Raw genomic sequence first — 20,916 nt, 5'->3', positions numbered from 1 at the left:
ATTCTCCTCTGATGCTCCCGAACCCAGTCAGTTTCAGGTAGGGGGTTGAAGGTGTCAGGAGCTTGGACTCCCAGAGCACGGTCCTGAGGAAGTTGGCCTTGGCGGCCGAACATCAGGTAGAACGGGGAGTAGCCAGTGGAACAATGAGTGGTATTGTTATAGATCTCCACTAGTTCATCCAACAAGTGGGGCCACTCTACTCTCTTCGTCACTGAAGCCGTTCGGAGCATGTTGATAAAGACCTGGTTAACTTTTTCACACAGACCATTCCCTTGAGGGTGATAGGCCGTGGTACGGAGCTTCTTACATTCATGATAGGCACACAGCTCCTGGAAAAGTTGCGACTCGAAGGCCGGTCCCCGGTCCGTCAGCAGAGACTCTGGGCACCCATAGTGCTTTACATACTCCTTGTAAAAAGTAAGGGCGGTGGTCTTGGCGGTCAAGTCCCTGACAGGTACCACGACTACCCACTTGGAGTAATGGTCGACCATGGTGAGGGCGTAGGTATACCCGCATCTTGTAGGGGCCAGCTTCACATGGTCCAGGGCGACTAGCTGATTCGGCCGGTGGGAGGTGATTGGATGCAAAGGGGCCCTGACTTCTCTTCCCCCAGCTTTGGAGATATTACAGGCAGGGCACTCGGCACACCAGTTCTCGATGTCAGCCCTCATCCCGATCCAGTAGAACCGCTGTCGGATAGTGGCCTCCGTCTTGTGTACCCCGAAATGACCGGACCGGTCATGGTAGGCATCTAGCACCATCTTAGCGTCTCGTCGGGGAATGAGGATCTGGTGGCACCTCTCCCCGGAGACCGGGTCAAGAGAGTTCCGCAGGATCAGTCCCTTCTGTAGGAAGAGCCTCTTTCTTTGCCTCCAGAGTCGCCTTAGCTCGACATCAGGATAGGGCCTCTTTATCCGCATGGGGACCCGACCAGTAGAGAGGTAGTCATAGATCTCCCCCAGGATGCGGGACTCTTCCTGGATGGTCTGCCACCTGGCCAAGTCTTGCGGGGCCCTAGGTGGAGGCGAAGGCGTTTCAGGCCTAGCTGCATCAATAGCACTCTGGGTAGCGAACCTTTGGTAGAAGGGAGGCATTTCTACATCTTCCCAATCGCTGTCCTCTGGGGCCTCTTCGCCCTTGGGTAGTCGGGACAGGAGGTCTGCATTGACATTAGCCTTGCCACTGCGGTACTTAATTTCAAACTGGAAATTGGCCAGTCGAGAAGCCCACCGCTGTTCCAGGGCGCCCAGCCGAGCAGTGTTGAGATGCGCCAACGGGTTGTTATCCGTATAGATGGTAACAGGGGTGGCAGCCAGGTAGTCCTTGAACTTTTCGGTGACGGCCCACACTAGGGCTAGTAACTCCAACTTGAAGGAGCTATAATTGTTGTCGTTCTTTTCAGCGCCCCGAAGACTCCGGCTGGCATAAGCTACAACTCTCTCTTGGCCATCTTGAACCTGGGACAGCACAGCTCCCAGGCCTTGGAAGCTGGCGTCCGTGTAGAGCCGGAAAGGAAGGTTATAGTCCGGGTAGGCCAGGATAGGAGGCGTAGTCAACAGGCGTTTCAGGGTTTGAAAGGCAATCTCCTGCCGTTCGGACCACTCGACGGGGAGCCGTCGGTTGTAGCTTTCTCGAGGGCAACCCCGGAGTAACTCATTGAGGGGCTCGGCCACTTGGGCAAAGTGGGGAATGAAGCGGCGGTAATAGCCGGCAAATCCCAGAAAACTTCTCACCTCCTTGACTGTCTTAGGGGTATCCCAGTGTTCCACAGCCGAGATCTTCTCTGGATCGGGTTGTATCCCCTCAGCACTCACAACATGCCCCAGATAGTTCACTTGGGGTTTGAGAAGGTGGCACTTGGAAGGCTTGATTTTCAGGCCGTGATCGATTAGGACCTGGAACACTTCAGCCAGATGATGGACGTGATCTTCGTAGGTACGTGAATAGACAATCACATCATCTAGGTAGAGCAGGACACTCTGAAAGTTGAGATGGCCGAGACACCTTTCCATCAACCGCTGGAAGGTAGCGGGGGCGTTGCACAGACCGAAGGGCATGCTGGTGAATTCAAAGAGCCCCATGGGGGTGGTGAAGGCCGTCTTCTCACGGTCTTCGGGTGCCATGGGCACCTGCCAGTACCCACTGGTGAGGTCCAAGGTGGAGAAGTAGGCGGCTGACCCCAAAGCAGCAATAGACTCTTCGATCCGGGGCAAAGGATAGGCATCCTTGTGGGTGATTGTGTTTATCTTCCTATAATCCACGCAGAACCGGATGTTACCGTCTTTCTTTTTCACAAGGACAATAGGGGCAGCCCACGGACTCTGACTTTCTTGGATAACGTTAGAGTCTTTCATCTCCTTGAGCAGTTTCTTGACCTGCTGATAGTTGGCAGGGGGGATTGGCCGATGTTTCTCTTTGATAGGCAAATGGTCCCCAGTGTTGATCCGATGCTGGACCAGATTGGTCTTTCCGAAATCGAGAGAGTGTTTGCTGAAGGCCTCGTGATACCTTTTGGCCACCTTGAGGATGCCGTGGAGGTATTCAAGTGGGGTATTGGCATCGCCAATATGGAGCTCGTCCCACCAAGGGGCGAGAGCCCTGTTTGAGTCCCTTTGAGTGCCACGGATGGATCTCTGATAGGCAATGGTCTCCTCACAGACGATGTCCTCAGGATCGAGTTGGTATAGCATGGCCACGGTGGTGAACTTGGGTAGGTCAGCTGGGGAGTCTCCAAGGTTCACCAGACGGACAGGGACCTGACCATTGGAGACGGTCACCAGGCTTCTAGCGGCCCTGACAAGAGGTTGCCCCTCAATTTCAATAGCATCCAGAAGGGCCACATAGTCAGCATTGTTAAGGCCCGGACGGACCCTGCACCAGATGAGGAACTCACTGTTAGCTGGGATGATGATCGGACGAGCATCTCTAGTGCGGACACGGCAGATTTCTCCTCGAGGATTGGCAAACTTCCGCTGAGCGGTGAGCACTTTAATGGTCTTCTGGACGGCTTGCCTGTACTGAGGAGAAGCACAAGACATAGAGGCATTCAAGGCATCCAACACTTCAGTGAATACATGACGGATAATATTCATGCCTAATACCACGGTCCTACTATCTCCCTGAGCCTCAGTAACAATGATACCCTGACGTGCTAGCTCTTGCTTCCCTATGCAGACAGTGGGTTCCCAGTAACCTAGTTGCACAATAGGACGACCATTACTAGCAATAAGTTTCAGACGGTATTTCTCAACTGGACCTAGGGTTCTCAGATCCCAATGTTCTTCAAACACATGCCTCGGGATAGTGGTAACCTGGGAACCTGTATCTACCAGAGCCTCCAGGGGGACTCCGTCCACCCAGAGAGTCACATGCGGGCATTGTGAGAGGAACCTTGAGAACCACTGTGCTTCCTGCGGGCCTGGATCTCGACCTCCTGGGTATTGGCCCTCGGACCCAGGGGTAGCCCCGTTTAACTGATAGCATTGGGAGCGGTAGTGTCCATGTCGCCTACAGTGGCGGCAATAGGGGCGCTCAGGGGATCTAAGTCTCTGTGGAGGAGGCCGATCGGGAACTGCATACTCAGGGCAGGGGTCCTGTGGTGGTGGAGGTGTTGGATAGGCCCCTTGTAGCCCCCTTAGGGCTTGGCAGAGAGAGTCAACCACTTGCGTAAGGAGAGCAGGGATCGCTGGTGAGCTAGCCGGGATAGACTGTTGGGCAGCTTGTATAGCGGAAACCGGCGGAACCATATTGGGCACTGGAGGTGAGGGTATAGATCCCACCGGGTCCGGGCAATCTGAACCTGGAGTACAGCCGGCACAGGGATTGTCAATGCCAACCACCCTCAGAGCCAGAGTCTTGAAGTCCAGGAAAGGCATTGTAGGGTTTTGGGCAGCTAGCATACGCAGTTGGCTCTGGATGAGTCTAGAGTCCACCCCCTCTATGAAGCGGTCAGTGATCATACTCTCCACAGCCGAGGGGGCTATGGTATCAACCTGTCTCAGGGCCCGGTAGGCAGATTGGAGGGCTAGTGCATAGTCTCTGAGGGTCTCACCTGGCCTTTGTCGTCGGTCATAAAACTTAAGGCGGACCTCCGTGGGTGACTGTACCTCAAATTCTTTACTCAGCCGGGCCAGGATCTGTTGTACATTAGCTTTCTCCGTAGCTGGCCACGACCGCACCTCCTCTGCAGCGGGACCCTCAAGTTGTCCTAGCAGCAACTGCACCTGCTGAGTGGGAGAGAGTGAGACAAGTTCAAGGGTGCGGGAAATTTTTTCCTTGAAATCAGCCAACGTGTGGGGTTCCCCTTTATAACTGGGAAGATTGTTGGGCCCAATGAAGAACGGGACCGCTGCGGTAGCCATAGCAACGGGAGCCGCGGGAAGTCTTCGCCGGGCCATCGGCGGACTGCCGGACCCGTCAGAGTCACTGTGATGGCCGGTAGACATGATGAGGGGTTCTGGTGTAAGGCGTCTGGAAGAGAGCAGAGGTGAGGAGAGCTTGCGGGAACAGCAGGCACCGATAGGCAGGGTGTCCGGGACCGGAGAGGGATAGGGCGGAAGTCAGCACCAACACTTCCGGCGGTCCGGGCACAATCTCCTTCCCTCCTGCAACAGAGGCTTGGATACTGCAGGGCCGGGGCGGAGCTTGAGTGGAGCGCGCGCGCGCGCGAAGACAGTGCGTCACAAGCTGACTTGACCCCTTAGCAGGCCGCAGCGCGGCAATAGCAGAGTCTCTGAGGATGATGAGGGGTAGCAGTACAGTTCTGGGGACACTGACAGTTGGCACAACACAGTCTGTATCCTGTTCGTGACGCCAAATGCGATGCCCTGGCCCCTGGGGGCCACTTCCGCAGTGCTGGTGTTATGAGCGGGCAATGACCGGGGCAGCTGCAGGGGTTATACTTGTCACGGTATAGGCCTGAGGGCGGCACAGCTGTAGGGCCGGTCTGAGGAATCTGCGGGTGATGATGGGCATGCGATTCTTCGCTGCACTTAGTCAGGGCACCAGTTAGTGGACACCAATGCCAGGGTTCAGTAACAGCGGTTTTATTATAGATAAGGTAACTAGTAGCAACAGTTCTGTCCGGATGCAACCGGGTATATAGCAGGCTTTGACAAATAAGGCAGGAGTGGTGCTGCATAGGCTGTGAGAATACGTGCCGGATGATGGGAGTAGGAGTATGAGAGAAATAGCGTTGCTGGGTGGATTAGCTTGAGAATAATACTTGCTGTGAATCCTTGCAGCGATGAGGAGAAATAACGGAATGACACCCAGATGAGAGAGAAGAATCCGGTCACTTGAGCAGGCAGATACAGCCGAAGACTTGAATACAGCAGCAGAATCAGTCACTCTTCTTATGGTGAAAAGGCTGCAGAGAAGAAGCCCAACTCCTCTGAGGCAGGAGAGGGACGACACACATCCTCCTTGCTTGGAAGCAGGGGGAAGACTAACTTGTTAGGAGGAAGTGGGAGGTCACATGGTTGCTCCTGGCCAGAGCTAGTCGGCCATTGGAGGAACCATGGTTACAGGTCACGTGATCAACAGCCTTGCATACCACTGTACACTGTAATAATACACAGGAATACATGACAATACACATGAAAATGCACATTACCAGAGAATACTAGTGGAAAACCAGCAGCAGTTGCAGTGCAAACACTTACCAGAACAGGCATTGACACAGCAATAGAAATGGCCATAATAGGAGTAGTAGTCTGTATGTTCTGGGACACTGCACCAGCATACAGTATGACAATGTGAGATTAGATACAGAGCCCCAGCAGATGGTATCACACACAGTGGGATCAGGTAAAACCCCAGCATACAATGTCACACCATAACATTAGATACAGAGCCACGGAAGATGGTATCACACACAGTGGGATCAGGTAAAGCCCCAGCATACAATATCACACCATAACATTAGATACAGAGCCCCGGAAGATGGTATCACACACAGTGGGATCAGGTAAAGCCCCAGCATACAGTATGACAATGTGAGATTAGATACAGAGCCCCAGCAGATGGTATCACACACAGTGGGATCAGATATAGCCCCAGCATACAGTATGACACAATAACATTAGATACAGAGCCCCAGCAGATGGTATCACACACAGTGGGATCAGATAGAGCCCCAGCATACAGTATGACACAATAACATTAGATACAGAGCCCCAGCAGATGGTATCACACACAGTGGGATCAGATACAGCCCCAGCATACAGTATCACAATGTAAGATTAGATACAGAGCCCCAGCAGATGGTATCACACACAGTGGGGTCAGATACAGTCATCTGCTCTCATAACACTGTAGGATAATGTCAGCCATGGAGGTGGGGGGACCTGCTGCACAAATCTGAGTGAGTGTTACTATGGAAGGGCTGTGTTCTGCTGGGACTTGTAGTCCTCCCCTCAGTGACTCACCCACTTTCCCTCATGCAGTACATTGGAGTCATGGCTAGCATATTACCCCTGGTTGAAGCACTAGGTACTTGCCCCTCAATCTAGCTCCTCCCCTGCTCTGCTCTTCACACAGCACAGATATCAGCTCTGCTTAGTGATCTTTGTGAGCGGAGGGGGGGGGGGGGGAGTGAAGGAGGTGGGGGAGGAGGTTTTGTTTCTGACTGTGTCAGGGCTGTTTTCTGATGCTCTTGTCAGAGTCTGCACCTGGCTGTTACTCTGTACGGATCTCAAGGGAGGGGCGTGTCTAGCAGGATTGCAGAAATAACACAGAGGCAAACACAGCTCTGAGGGGACATTCAGCTTAATGTATTTAAAAAAATGTTCATTTTAGCTGTATATTGCAAAAATCCTTATCATGACCTAAGCTAACTAAAACTATATGGTAAAAATATTTTATAGCTACGCTTTAAGTGTGTGCAGTGCTGCTTCAATGTTAGCAGCACCAGTTGGTTCAATGATCCATCATCAACTCTTTAAACATTGTAAACTATAGCAATTAGTGCATTTAAAGGTGTGAGTGACAGATTCAGTACCTATCAATTTCTGATCAGAACCATCATAATAGGCCATGTTCCCTCTATGCTTTGGCAAGAAAAGCATACACCCTCAAAAAGTCACAGATTTCTTTAAGTCCCCCGAACACCAGGATGATACCCCCCCCCACACACACACACACACACACACACTCACACACACACACTTAGTCTAGTGAGGGATCCATGTAAGAAAATCATCAAAATTCTGTACTGACTTTATTTATAGAACCGACTCAGAAACTGAGCCCATTCCATACACATTGGGTGCCAGTTCTTAAAGGGAACCTGTCACCCCCCGTGCCGGGGTGACAGGCTCCCGACCCCCCGTTAGAGACCCCTATACTTACCTCATCCCGCCGGGTCCCGCTTCTGGATTCGGTCGGGTCCCGGAGATCTCAGCCGCTGCAGCCCGGCGCGCGCGCTGACAGATGAGTCCAACGCTCATAGAGAATGACAGAGCGCTGGACTCTCCCGTCATTCTCTATGGGTGTTGGACTCATCTCTCAGCGCGCGCGCCGGGCTGCAGCGGCTGAGATCTCCGGGACCCGACCGAATCCAGAAGCGGGACCCGGCGGGATGAGGTAAGTATAGGGGTCTCTAACGGGGGGTCGGGAGCCTGTCACCCCGGTACGGGGGGTGACAGGTTCCCTTTAAGAACAGCTGAAAAGCAAGAATCAAAGAAATACTCCAAGAGTCACATGAACAGCATAAATTATTAAATTGTTAAACTTCAAATAATGTCTATAGGAGGTAAGCAAACTTTAGGCCACCACAAATATGCCAGATATGGTAGTAGTAGTAGTAGTAATAATAATAATAATAATAATAATATTTGGAACTCATTAAACTTCCTTTCTTATGAAAGAACATTATGTAAACAATCAATCAAATCAAATGACTGATGTTGAATGGGACCTGTGGCATTTTTAAATAACTGAACGGAACAGCTGGTGTCTGAGAGGTAAAGATGATCTTTACATCCGCTGGATTCAGATGTGGGTGCATCCGTGCGTGCCTGCATCTGAATTTCCCGCTGCACACAATGGAGCCTGCAGCTGGAGCTGCGCACTCCTTTGTGACAGGGTTATCTGCAGCCGCTATTCATTGATAAGCGCCCGCAGAAAACAACACCTATGATTACTACGGAACTTACGTAGTGGGTACATGGCCTAAGACAGAGCAGCTCAATTGTCGGTTGTGAGAATACTCATGATTCATGACCCATTGACAACTAAGTAGTTAAAGTCTATATATTTGGAGTGGCAATGTCAAAGCAAATTATTTTCCCGGGTGCAGAACTTTAGTAGGATGTACCAAAGCCCCCATATACAGACAATTTTTTAGTGGAGTGGGAGGGGTAAGTATACACATCTGTTTTGTCCCATGTAACCCAGGGAGCATAAAAAAAATCATTAATTTAAACCAGACGACCCCTTTTTCTCTTTCAAAGATTTGTCTATAGTTGATAACTGAACGATGGTGACCACCTCAATTAAAGCCTGAGCCCAAAATTGATGGCAATTAATAATAGTAAATGGGGGTTGGGGGAGGCTACAAGAAGAAAATTAAAGGAAGGATCCATGGGGTGGAATTCACAGGTCCTCGTAATGTCATCATGTAGCTATATTGTAGTCTAGTACTTGTTTAGCCCAGCCTTTATGAAATAAAATATGAAATCAATCAAGTTTTATGAAAATACTGAACCTAATGTTAACACATTGGGATTCATCTATATCATAAAAATGAAAGTCTGTCTGTCTGTCTGTCCTTCTGTCTGTCTGTCTGTCCCATATAGACTTCCAAACGCCTGAACCGTTTGACCCCGAATTTGGCACATAGATACATTGGGTGCTCGGGAAGGTTTTAGCGAAGGTCCCGTCCCCACCAGATGTAAAGGAGAGGAGGGGAAGGGGGATGAGCGGCGCCCCATAGAGATGAATTGGAAAATCTCCACACTGCAAACACAGGGGATATAATTAGCTGCAGCTTTGCCCAGAGAAAACGGCAGTTGGACCCTTAGGAACCAATAGGATTACTGCTTTCATTTTCACAGGGAGTTGTGGTTGCTAGGGCAGCTGCCTCACACAGGACCTCCTACTCCATTTATACAGTACATGTATACAGGGCAGTATTACCAGCTGCTGCTGCCCTAAGCACTAAACCTGAGGATGCCCCATCCTCACTCACCAATTAGCATCAGGACTGGTAGGTAATAGCTCCAGATGTCACATTTAACACCGCCACACCAGACCTGACCAAAACCACCACACCAGTCCTGACCAATACCGCCATACTGTGACTGGATAACACTGCCATATCAGACCTGACCAATACCGCCATACTGTGACTGGATAACACTGCCATACCAGACCTGACCAATACCGCCATACTGTGACTGGATAACACTGCCATACAAGACCTGACCAATACCGCCATACTGTGACTGGATAACACTGCCATACCGGACCTGACGAATACCGCCACACTGTGACTGGATAACAACTCTATACCAGACCTGACCAATACCGCCATACTGTGACTGGATAACACTGCAATACCAGACCTGACAAATACCGCCATACTGTGACTGGATAACACTGCCATACCACACCTGACCAATACAGCCACACTGTGACTGGATAACACTTCCATACCAGACCTGACCAATACCGCCATACTGTTACTGGATAACACTGTCATACCAGACCTGACCAATACCGCCATACTGTGACTGGATAGCAACTAAATACCAGACCTGACCAATACCACCATACTGTGACTGGATAATACTGCCATACCAGACCTGACCAATACCACCATACTGTGACTGGATAACACCGCCTTACCAGACCTGACCAATACCGGCACACTGTGACTGGATAACAATTTCATACCAGACCTGACCAATACGGCCATACTGTGACAGGATAACACTGCCTCACTAGACCTGACCAATACTACCATACTGTGACTGGATAACACTGCCACACCAGACCTGACCAATACCAACATACTGTGACTGGATAACACTGCCATACCAGACCTGACCAATACCGCCATACTGTGATTGGATAACACCGCCATACCAGACCTGACCAATACCACCATACTGTGAATGGATAACACCGCCAAACCAGACCTGACCAATACCGCCATACTGTGACTGGATAACACCACCATATCAGACCTGACCAATACCACCAAACTGTGACTGGATAACTCGGCCATACCAGACCTGACCAATACGGCCACACTGTGACTGGATAACACTGCCATACCACACCTGACCAATACGGCCACACTGTGACTGGATAACACTGCTATACCAGACCTGACCAATAGCGCCATACTGTGACTTGATAACACCGCCATACCAGACCTGACCAATACCGCCATACTGTGAATGGATAACACCGCCAAACCAGACCTGACCAATACCGCCATACTGTGACTGGATAACACCGCCATATCAGACCTGACCAATACCACCAAACTGTGACTGGATAACTCGGCCATACCAGACCTGACCAATACGGCCACACTGTGACTGGATAACACTGCCATACCACACCTGACCAATACGGCCACACTGTGACTGGATAACACTGCTATACCAGACCTGACCAATAGCGCCATACTGTGACTTGATAACACCGCCATACCAGACCTGACCAATACCACCATATTATGACTGGATAACACCACCACACCAGACCTGACCTGACCAATACCGCCATACTGTGACTGGATAACACCGCCATACCAGACCTGACCAATACCGACACACTGTGACTGGATAACACCGCCATACCAAACCTGACCAATACTACCATACTGTGACTGGATAACACTGCCACAGCACCTCCACCAACTCTATACTACAGGTATACAGAACCCCAAACTATACACTGCAGGTATACAGGACCCCCGAACTATATACTTCAGGTATACAAGAACTCCACCAACTCTATACTACAGGTATACAGCACCTCCACCAACTCTATACTACGGGTATACAGGACCCTCTATACACACTGACACTTTATACCGGGTACATTTTATAGTAAACTATAATAGCTTTGACTAAATAGACTATACAAATTTGGAGCATTTTACTGTTGTACAAAATAAATATAAAATAATCTACCAAATAAATGTCTTTTTGAATTGAAAGAAAAATCAATATCCATCAGTGAAGCAAAATATCTGCTACAAGTGCATAAGCTACTACAATGAGGCAGGAATATAACTCAACTACTAATGAGATGTGAAATAGATTTTGCTATTGAACACTGTCAGTCTGAGTAAAATAGGAAAGCGAGCTTCCAGTGTTTTCTCAGGTAATTACTTGCTTCAAATAGGGGCCAATGGTCATTAACCTATACTGATGTGTCTTTCAGGACCAATTTGTAGAAATGGAGTTGGTATGATTTTCACTGTCTTTTGGGATTTTTTACTGAGGAAATTCATTTACTGTAATGGACTATTTTGTACATTTAGCTATAAATATGTAATTTTGCTTCTATGACTCTAACAGCTCAATAAAATTTAAGAATAATCTATTAATATCCATTTATTACAAATGCTAATAACATTCATCTGTGCCCTATATTTTCTAATGCAACTTTATGAACTCAGAATGGTCTACACAGATGACTATTTTATGGTGACATTACTAAATAGAATTTTAACTTAGACATTTTTAACAGATACACTTTATATATCTAGGATTTATTCTTCTATTTAAAGAACAACATTTTTATATTAACCCCTTGCCTCTTCAGCCTGTTTTGGTCTTAATGCTCAGGGCCTATTTTTCAAATCTGAACTGTCTCTATTTTTGTAGTGATAACTCTGCAGTGCTTTTATTATCACGATAATTCTGAGATTGTTTTTTTCGTGACATATTCCTCTTTATGTTTGTGGTATACTTTGGTTGATACACTCAGTAGTTTTTTTGTAAAAACACAACATTTGCGCAAAAATTAGAAAAATTTACATTTCTTTATATTCAAAATTCTCTTTCCTAAGAAAGATAGTCATGCAACATGAACCAATTATTACTGCAACATCTACAACATGTCTAATTTATGGTGACGTCATTTGGTGAACAGTCTTTTACTTTTTAAGACTTTTTAAGGACTTCAAAATTTTGCAGTGATTTTTCAAATTTTCATGAAAATTTCTAATTCCGATTTTGTTAGGGACCAGTTCAGTTCTGAAGTGGATTTGTGGGGCCTGAATGTTAGTTACTCCCATAAATCCCTCTACTGTAAAAACTACACCCCTCAATATATATTTAAAGCTAAATTTCATAAGTTTATTAACCCTTCAGGTGTTTCACAGAAATTTAAGCAAGTTGGACGGGAAATTTAATGAATTAATTTTTTTTTTAGATATTCTATTTTAATCCATTTTTTCCTCTAACACAGCAAATACTAACTGAGAAATACCACTCACTGTTTATTCCCCTTTTTCCAGTTTTTCTAGAAATCCCCCATATGTGGCTGCAGTGCGTCACCGTACTCAACCACAGGCCTCAGACATGACAGAGACCTGGTGAATTTTAGGGCCTTTTTTTATTTTATATAGCTTTTGTTATAGTTTATGGCATTTAGGCCAGGTTCAGACTATGTAACTGAGCGGCTGTATTTGCGGCTGTAATTGTGTGGCGGTATTTTTGGTGGTTCATGCGTACGCTGGAAAGTATAGGATATACGGCTGCACAGTGCACACTCTGTATGAATCTACGGCCCGATCGTAAACGGACCCGTAAAAAATGAACAAGACCATTGTTTGCGGCTGGACATGCGGCCGAGGATTGACAGGCGGTCCGTACGGAGTACTTCAAAAATAGCCGGCAATGATGCCGAATGCCGATGCCTCTACTAGTTAAAATAATAAATTAATAAAACACATTTTCTTTGTAATAAAGTCCCTTTTGTTGGTCAATAATTTAATTCTAACGAATCCATCATTTTGCAATTAAATATACTGTTAAAATAAATAGATATATAAATAAATGTATATTTATATATATATTTATTTTTTGACAGTATATTTAATTGCACAATGATGGATTCGTTAGAATTAAATTATTGAACAACGAAACTGAATTTATTTCATCGAAAATGTGTTTTATTAATTAAATATTAATTAGTACTTATTTTTTTTATATTATATTAATTATTATTAATATATTATATTATATTAATTTTTTATATTTATATTAATTATATTTATATTAATTAATTAATTTATATTAATTAGTACTTATATTTTTTTTTTAAATAAATAAATAATTAAAAAAAAACGCATAGGGTCCCCCCTATTTTTATAACCAGCCGGGTTAAAAACCAAACGACAGCAGCCTGGTAACACCAGGGTGGGAAGAGCCATTGGTTTAGGCCCTCCCCAGCCTAAATCTTACCAGCCTGCTGCCGCCCGGTCCAGGAGCGCCAGTTTTGACGCTCCGGGACCACTGGCACCCGGCTCTTCCCAGTACCCCTGGTGGCATTGGGTACTGGGGTAATAATAGGGGGTTAGTGTTAGCCATTTTATACCGGCTAACACTAGGCCCCAACTTAGTAATGGATTCCGTCTATTAGACGGCTTCCACTACTAAGTCTATAAAGTAAAGAAATAAAGACAAGACACAAGTTAAAAAAATTTTTTATTCAAATAAAAACACCCCCACACCCCTCATTGACCATTTTATTAAAAAAAAAACATTAAAAAAACGCTGGTCATCAACTTAGTTCACGGAATCCGACGTAATCCACAGGATACCGATATCTGAAAAACAAAAAGGGAGAAACACACAAAAAACACACAAACAGGAGCACAACACCCATCATTGTGAGCGGTGTTGTGCACCTTACAGTATGCAGCATCTTTACAGATCACTGCTTACAGTCTGGCCCCCAAGGGTTTAAGGGAGGATGTATTGCATCCCCCTTAACCCCTTGGGGGCCAGACTGATGTCAGACTGCACCCATCCCAGCAAGGAAGGGGTTAACTGACCCCCCCTTCATTGCTGGGAGGGGTGCAGTGCTGGGGAGGGGGTGGGGAGAGCTCTATACTCACCCTGATGTGTCCTCTTCGCTGGTCCGCAGCACAATGAAGTCACTGTACTGCGGACCGGCTCTTTATATGTGCGCGCAGCCGATCAGCCAATCAGCTGAGCGCACATATAATTCTAAATGTTTCTTCTAATAATGCTATTGTGATAACATAATTAAAAGAAACTTTTGATGTTTTCATTAAAGTAAAGTGATGATTAGTACAGAATGCTCTTTTGCCGGCAATTGCAAAATGATGGATTAGTTTAAATTTAATTATTGAACAACGAAAGGCACTTTATTACAACGAAAATGTGTTTTATTATTTTAATAGATTAACCATGAGAGACATCGGCATTAGTGCAGAGGATCGCAAACCCCGGTAATAGCGATTCATGTAAACTGTTTCCCTTCTTTCCCAGATGCATCCAGAGGTGTTTACATCACTTTCTTAAGATTTTATTTGTTATTTTTAGTTGAACCAGATTTCAAAGTAAATGACCGTATGTTTTGAGCCGCATGTCTATTTTTTCCCACGGCCGTAGTTTCATCCGCACATTTACAGCCGCATAAAAAATACAGCCGCACAGTTACATAGTGTGAACCTAGCCTTATACTATAAAAACTGTTTGTGTCTTGCATATCGTAAGAGCAGTAATATTTTAATTTTTTCGACAATGGAGTTATGTAAGGGCTTTTTACTGCGGCAAAAGCTGACGCTTTTAGTGGTACACCTTTTGGGTACATGTGTCGTTTTGCCTATGATGTCATAGGCACTTTGGCCCCACCCCTCGTTGACCATTGGAACAGGCTGGCCAAAAGGTCTAGTCCGCTCTTCCTCTAGGTCGGCCCATACCAATGGTCATCAATTATGCGGGGCCTATGTGAGGATGATGTCACAGAGAGGAGGGTCCAATGGTGTCTCCCTAGGTGGGGCTAAGTGGCACTGTTGCTGTGAAGCCTCGCCCACTTAGCACAGTCTGCATTTAATAAAAGATCACGTTTTACTTGAACAAGCACCATGACGTATGATATAAATTGAGGTAAGAAAACTGCTAAATTTAGCCATTACAGCCGTGAAGAAAAGTCCCAATGCAAAAAGGGGGTGAAAGTGTCACTTTAAGGACTGAACCAATTGTCACTTTTGCGGTTCCTTTTTTCCTTCTCGTCTTCTAAGACCCAAAACTCTTTTTTTTTTCCACCTACAGGGCCATGTGAGTGCTTGTTTTTTCAGGGGCAGGTGTACTTTGTAATGGCATCTTTCAATCTGCCATAAAATAAATGTCAAAAAAATGTCAAAACTCCCAAATATCATTTAGAAAGTGAATGTGGGTCAAAAATGTGATTCTGTGATTCTATTGGGGGGTTCCATGTTTACATAATGCCTTCTATGGTAAAACTGGCATTTTTTCTTTATTCTATAGGTCGGTCTGAACACAGCGATATGCATGTTTACTAGGTTTTCCAACGTTTTCCTCTTTTTATTAAAATTTTTTATTTTTTTTTGCAAATAGGTATATTTAAAATTGCCATATTGTGACTCTCATAGCATTTTTAGTTTTTCACCTACGGGGTCGTATGGGGTGTCATTTTTTGCGCCACAATCTCTAGTTTTTATTAGTAAAAAATTTTTCTAGATCAGACATATTGATCATTTTTTTATACATAAAATGTAATTTAAAAAAGCAATACCTCATTTTTTTAACTGTTTTCGTTCACGCCCTTCACCGTGAAGGAACAATATATTTTTTTTTTAACCCTTTCCCGCACGACGAGGTAACTGTACGTCCTCGCAGCATAGATCTGAATGAGATATCAGTGCACTTATACTAGAAGTCCCCCACGGGGGCTTCTAGTATAAGTGTAAAAGTTACAAATAAAGTGTCATTATTAATAAAAGCCCCCTCCCCAAATAAAAGTCAGAATCACCCCCCTTTTCCCATTTTATAAATAAAAATAAATAAATGAACATGTTTGGTATCGCTGCGTGCGTAATCGCCCAAAAATAATTTATCACATTCCTAATCTCACACGGTAAACGGCGTAAGCGCAAAAAAATCCCGAAGTGCAAAATTGCGCATTTTTGGTCGCATCAAAACCAGAAAAATTGTAATAAAAAGTGATCAAAAAGTCGCATATACACTTCACACAGCCCCATAGACCAAAGGATAAAAGCGCTATAAGCCTGGGAATAAAGCACTTTTAAGGAACATATATTTGTGTAAACAATGGTTTGAATTTTTTACAGGCCATCAGATACTATCAAAGTTATACGTTACACGTTGTTGTAATCGTACGACTTGAGGAACATACATAACATGTCAGTTTTGCAAAGTACAATTAGTGACGCAAAAAATAAGGTCTCATGTGGGTCTGTAGGTGTAAAAATGCAAGTGCTATGGCCTTTTAAGCACAAGGAGGAAAAAACGAAAACACAAAAACGAAAATTAGCCTGTTCCTGAAAGGGTCAATTGGACGGTTAATTACTATATATTATATGTTAATTAACTTATATCTATGTGTTTTATGTATAAAATGGGAAGTGGGTTGATTTTCTCTTTTATTGGGGAAGGGGCTATGGGAGAATTTTTTTAAAACTTTAGATTTTTTTAAGTTTTTGAGTCTCCTTAGGGGACTTTTACATTAATACATTGGATTACATTCACTGATCACTGCTATGCCATAGCATTGAAGGGATCAGTGTAATCTGCGATCTTCTGATAGAGCCTGCCTGTGTCCTGTGTCAGACTCTATCAGAAGATCAGACTGCGCGGAGGTAAGAAGTATACCCCTGGCAGTCAGGCAGTGCGGCTTGCTGTGGGGGTCCCGATCGGTAAGTGACAGGAGATGCGCCTGTCATTTACACTTAACCTAAGGACTCATGACGTACCGGTACATCATGGATCACTGTCACTTAAGGACCCATGACATACCGGTACGCGGGTCCTTTAAGAGGGCGCCGCTGACCAGCCGCATGCGATCGGGAGAGATGGCCTGCTGAAATACACTGCAGGCCATCTCTCCCTGTCGGCATGGGGGGTTGTTAACCCCCCCTATGCCGACGATCTCTGCTATTGGCTATTCAGTTCGGATCAGCCAATAGTGGCGATCGGAACCTTTCCGGGCCATCAGTGACCCGATGACCCGGAAAATAATGGCGGCCGGGGCCGGTGCTGTCCGAGACAGCACCGACCGCCATTACTGTTAAAAGTAATGGTGGCCACGGTGCCACGTCCCGATCGCCGTGATCGGCTGGCCAGCGATCCAAGTCCCCAAAAATGATAAATACCTGCCCTGGACCCCTCAGCTAGGTCCCGATCGGTGTCTTCCGGGTCCTGTGACGTCATCTTCTTCCGTTCGGGTCTTCGGCCTTTTCCGTTGGCCCCTCGGATGTCCTTGACTTTTTTTCGGCGCTCTGCTGCCCTCTAGCGGCTGAAAAGTGTAATACACTTATCAACAGCTATAGGGATGTTCAGCATGTAGTAAATGTTTTTTTTTTCTATTTTTTTTTTTAATTTTCCGCACCCTTACGCCGCTGAGTGTTGATCTGCATCGCACGTAAGTGCGCTGCTAATCAGCAACTCCTCCTTTTTGGCATAGGGTGTTTTTTTCTATATCCTACTGCCACGGTCTGCTTATAAGTGCTGCACATAAGTGCGGCATTTATCAGCAACACCATTTTTGGCGTAGGTTTTTTTTTTATACTGATTTTTTATACTTATGTAAAAAAAAAAAAAAACACTACATTACACTACATTGAATAAAGTTTTACACTACACCACTGCATACCCCATATACCAATCTCTATATAAAAATGGCATACGCTATTATTGCCTCCGACACCGAAACAGCCAGTGAGGATGAATGGGGGGATCCTTCTTTCCTCCATTCATCCTCATCATCCTCATCATCCAGTGACGTGTCTGGGGGTCGCGTAGCGTATGCTGCCCCTCAGACACGTCTTTTCCGCCAGTACCGTCCCAATAAGAGATGACGGTATGGCGTGAAATTCTACAAACTCTGTGAGCGTACCTCAGGGTACACTTACAGATTTATGGTATGTGGACACTGCGGAATGGCGAAGTGCATTCTGCAGCTGTCACCCGCCGGCAGACTGATGCAGGCGTGCGTCTCCACCCGTGTCATAGACTCCATCCTATGCATGGATTCCATCGTCCGTCCAAAGAATGAACACATTGGACGGAGAGCGGAATCTGCCAGTGCATAGAATGGAGTCTATGACACGGACGGAGACGCGCGCCTGCATCAGTCCGCCGGTGGGTGCCAACTGTGGAATGCACAAAGGGTTATCCTTCGCCATTCTGCAGTGTGCACGTACCCTTAGAGTGTATGAAGGAAGGGACACCCGAATCCAGCCCCCAGATGCCCCCCCCATCCTCGGAGTTAGTGGGAAGATTGTTTGGGAACTGATCTTCCCACTGCTGGATAAAGGTTACGACCGGTACGGATAGCTTTTATACCAGCACCTCCTCTTCCAGTCCCTCGCTGCCCGAGCTACTGTAGCTTGCGGCAAAATCCGAAAATATCAGAAGCTGTAATAAACCCTAATATTTAGCAGCCATGGAGCGGACCCAGCGCTTCTAGATATGAGGGACCCCGTATCGCACCAGGGCAACATTTTGCAGGTGACGTCCCCCACACTGGAAAACAGGAGACCCCAGAAGAAGTGCAAAATGTGGCGTAACAGGGGGATCAGGAAGGACGCCATTTTCCAGTGTGCCAGCTGTCCTGATCACCCCGGCCTCTGCATACTGGATCGCTTCAAGGCGTACCACACGTCATTGGAGTTCTACATTTTCTAAATTCTGTCCTTTATTCCTATTTCAGAGGTTACGTTGATCCAGGGATTATTCTGATCGCCATTATGGATTTGGGAAGGAATTTTTTCCCAGTGATGAGGCTACTGTCATCTGCCTCACGATTTTTTTTTTTTGCCTTCCTCTGGATCAACACAGGTTGAATTTGATGGACACCTGTCATTTTCAACCTTATAAACTAATAATTGGCCTAATACCCCCAAATAAATTAGAATGGTCCCTTTTCCCAAGCTAAATAGGTATGGCCACAATTCCCATTAGAGGATGCCATGATGCAATTACAAAGCCTCTGTGCGGCCAGGACATAAAGTGACCCCATTCTGGAAACTACACCCCATAAGGAATCTAACAAGGGGGGCAGCGGGGATATGGCCCCCTGGTGACGGTCACATTTGTGACGTGAAAATGAAAAAAAAAATGTATTTTTTATTTTCACGGCACATGTTCTACATATGTGTCTGTTACCAGTGGGGTCCATATGCTCACTGCACCCCTTGTTAGTTTCCTTATGGGGTGTAGTTTCCATAATGGGGGGGGGGGTTCTACTGTCCTGGCAGCACAGGAGCTTTGTAATTGCAACATGGCCTCCATCCTTCATTCCAGCCTGTAAATGGCGCTCTATCCCTTTGGCGGCTTGCCCTGTGCCCATATGGCACATTATGTCCACATGTGGGATATTTTCGTACTCAGGGGAAATTATCCTACACGCTTTGCGTTTATTTTCTTTTTTAACCCCTTGTGGAAATGGAAAAAAAATCAAGGCTAGACCAACATTTAGTGTAATTTTTTTTAAAATTTTTACTCTAAATCATTGATCTTGTCTTGATTTTTTCATTTTCACAAATAAAAGATAAAAAAAACACAAAATGTGTAGAGCAATTTCCCCTGAGTATGGAAATACCCCACATGTGGACAAAAAGCGCCCTTCGGGTGCAGGGTAAGCCTCCAAATGGAAGGAGCGCCATTTGGTTTTTTGAGGCTGGATTTGGAATTGATTTCAAGGGGCCATGTTGCATTTAAAAGGCCCCTGTGTTGCCAAGACAGTTGAAACCCCCCACAAGTGACCCCATTATGGAAACTACACCCCTCAAGGAATGTAACAAGGGGTGTAGTTTACATATGGACCCCACTGGTGACGGGCACAAATGTGGAACAATGTGGCGTGAAAGTGAAATATTACATTTTTTACACTATAATGTTGGTCTAGCCTTGAATTTATCATTTTCACAAGGGGTTAAAAGAGAAAAAAAAAACACAAAATGTGTAGAGCAATTTCCCCCGAGTCCGTAAATACTCCACATGTGGACATAAAGCGCCATGTGGGTGAAGCAAGCCTCCGAAGGTAAGGAGCGCCATTTGGATTTTGGAGGTTGGATTTGGCTAGAAAGGATGATGAACGCCATGTTGCATTTACAGAGCCCTCGTGCTGCCAAGACAGTGGAAACCCCCCACAATTGACCCCTTTCTGGAAACTACACCCCTCAAGGAATCTAACAAGGAGTGCAATGAGGATATGTACCCCTTGATGAATGGCACATTTGTGCCGTAAAAAGTGAAAAAAAATGAAAATTTTCACTTTCACGTCACATTTTTCCATATTTGTGCCCATGTGGGGGGTTTCCAGTGTTTTGGCAGCACGAGAGCTCTGTAAATGCGACGTGGCCCTTGAAATGCTTTCCAGTGAAATCCAGCTTCCAAAAGCCAATTGGCGCTCCTTCCCTTTGGAGGCTTGTCCTGCGCCCGCTTGGCAATTTATGTCCACATGTGGGGTATTTCCGTACTCGGGAGAAACTGCGCTACATGTGTTGAGTTTTTTTTTTCCTTTTATCCCTTTGTGAAAATGAAAAATTGAAGGCTAGAACAACGTTTTAGTGTATAAAATACTTTTGTCTTTTTTCACGCCATATTGTTCAAAAAATCTGTGAAGTACCTGTGGGGTCCAGATGCTCACCGCACCCCTTGTTAAATTCCTTGAGGGGTGTAGGTTTCTAAATGGTGTCCCTTTAGGGGTGTT

Source organism: Dendropsophus ebraccatus, chromosome 7 (assembly GCF_027789765.1).
Source record: "Dendropsophus ebraccatus isolate aDenEbr1 chromosome 7, aDenEbr1.pat, whole genome shotgun sequence".
NCBI classification, from domain to species: domain Eukaryota; kingdom Metazoa; phylum Chordata; class Amphibia; order Anura; family Hylidae; genus Dendropsophus; species Dendropsophus ebraccatus.
The sequence above is the reverse complement of the archived record's forward strand: the minus strand, read 5'-3'. Positions refer to the sequence as shown.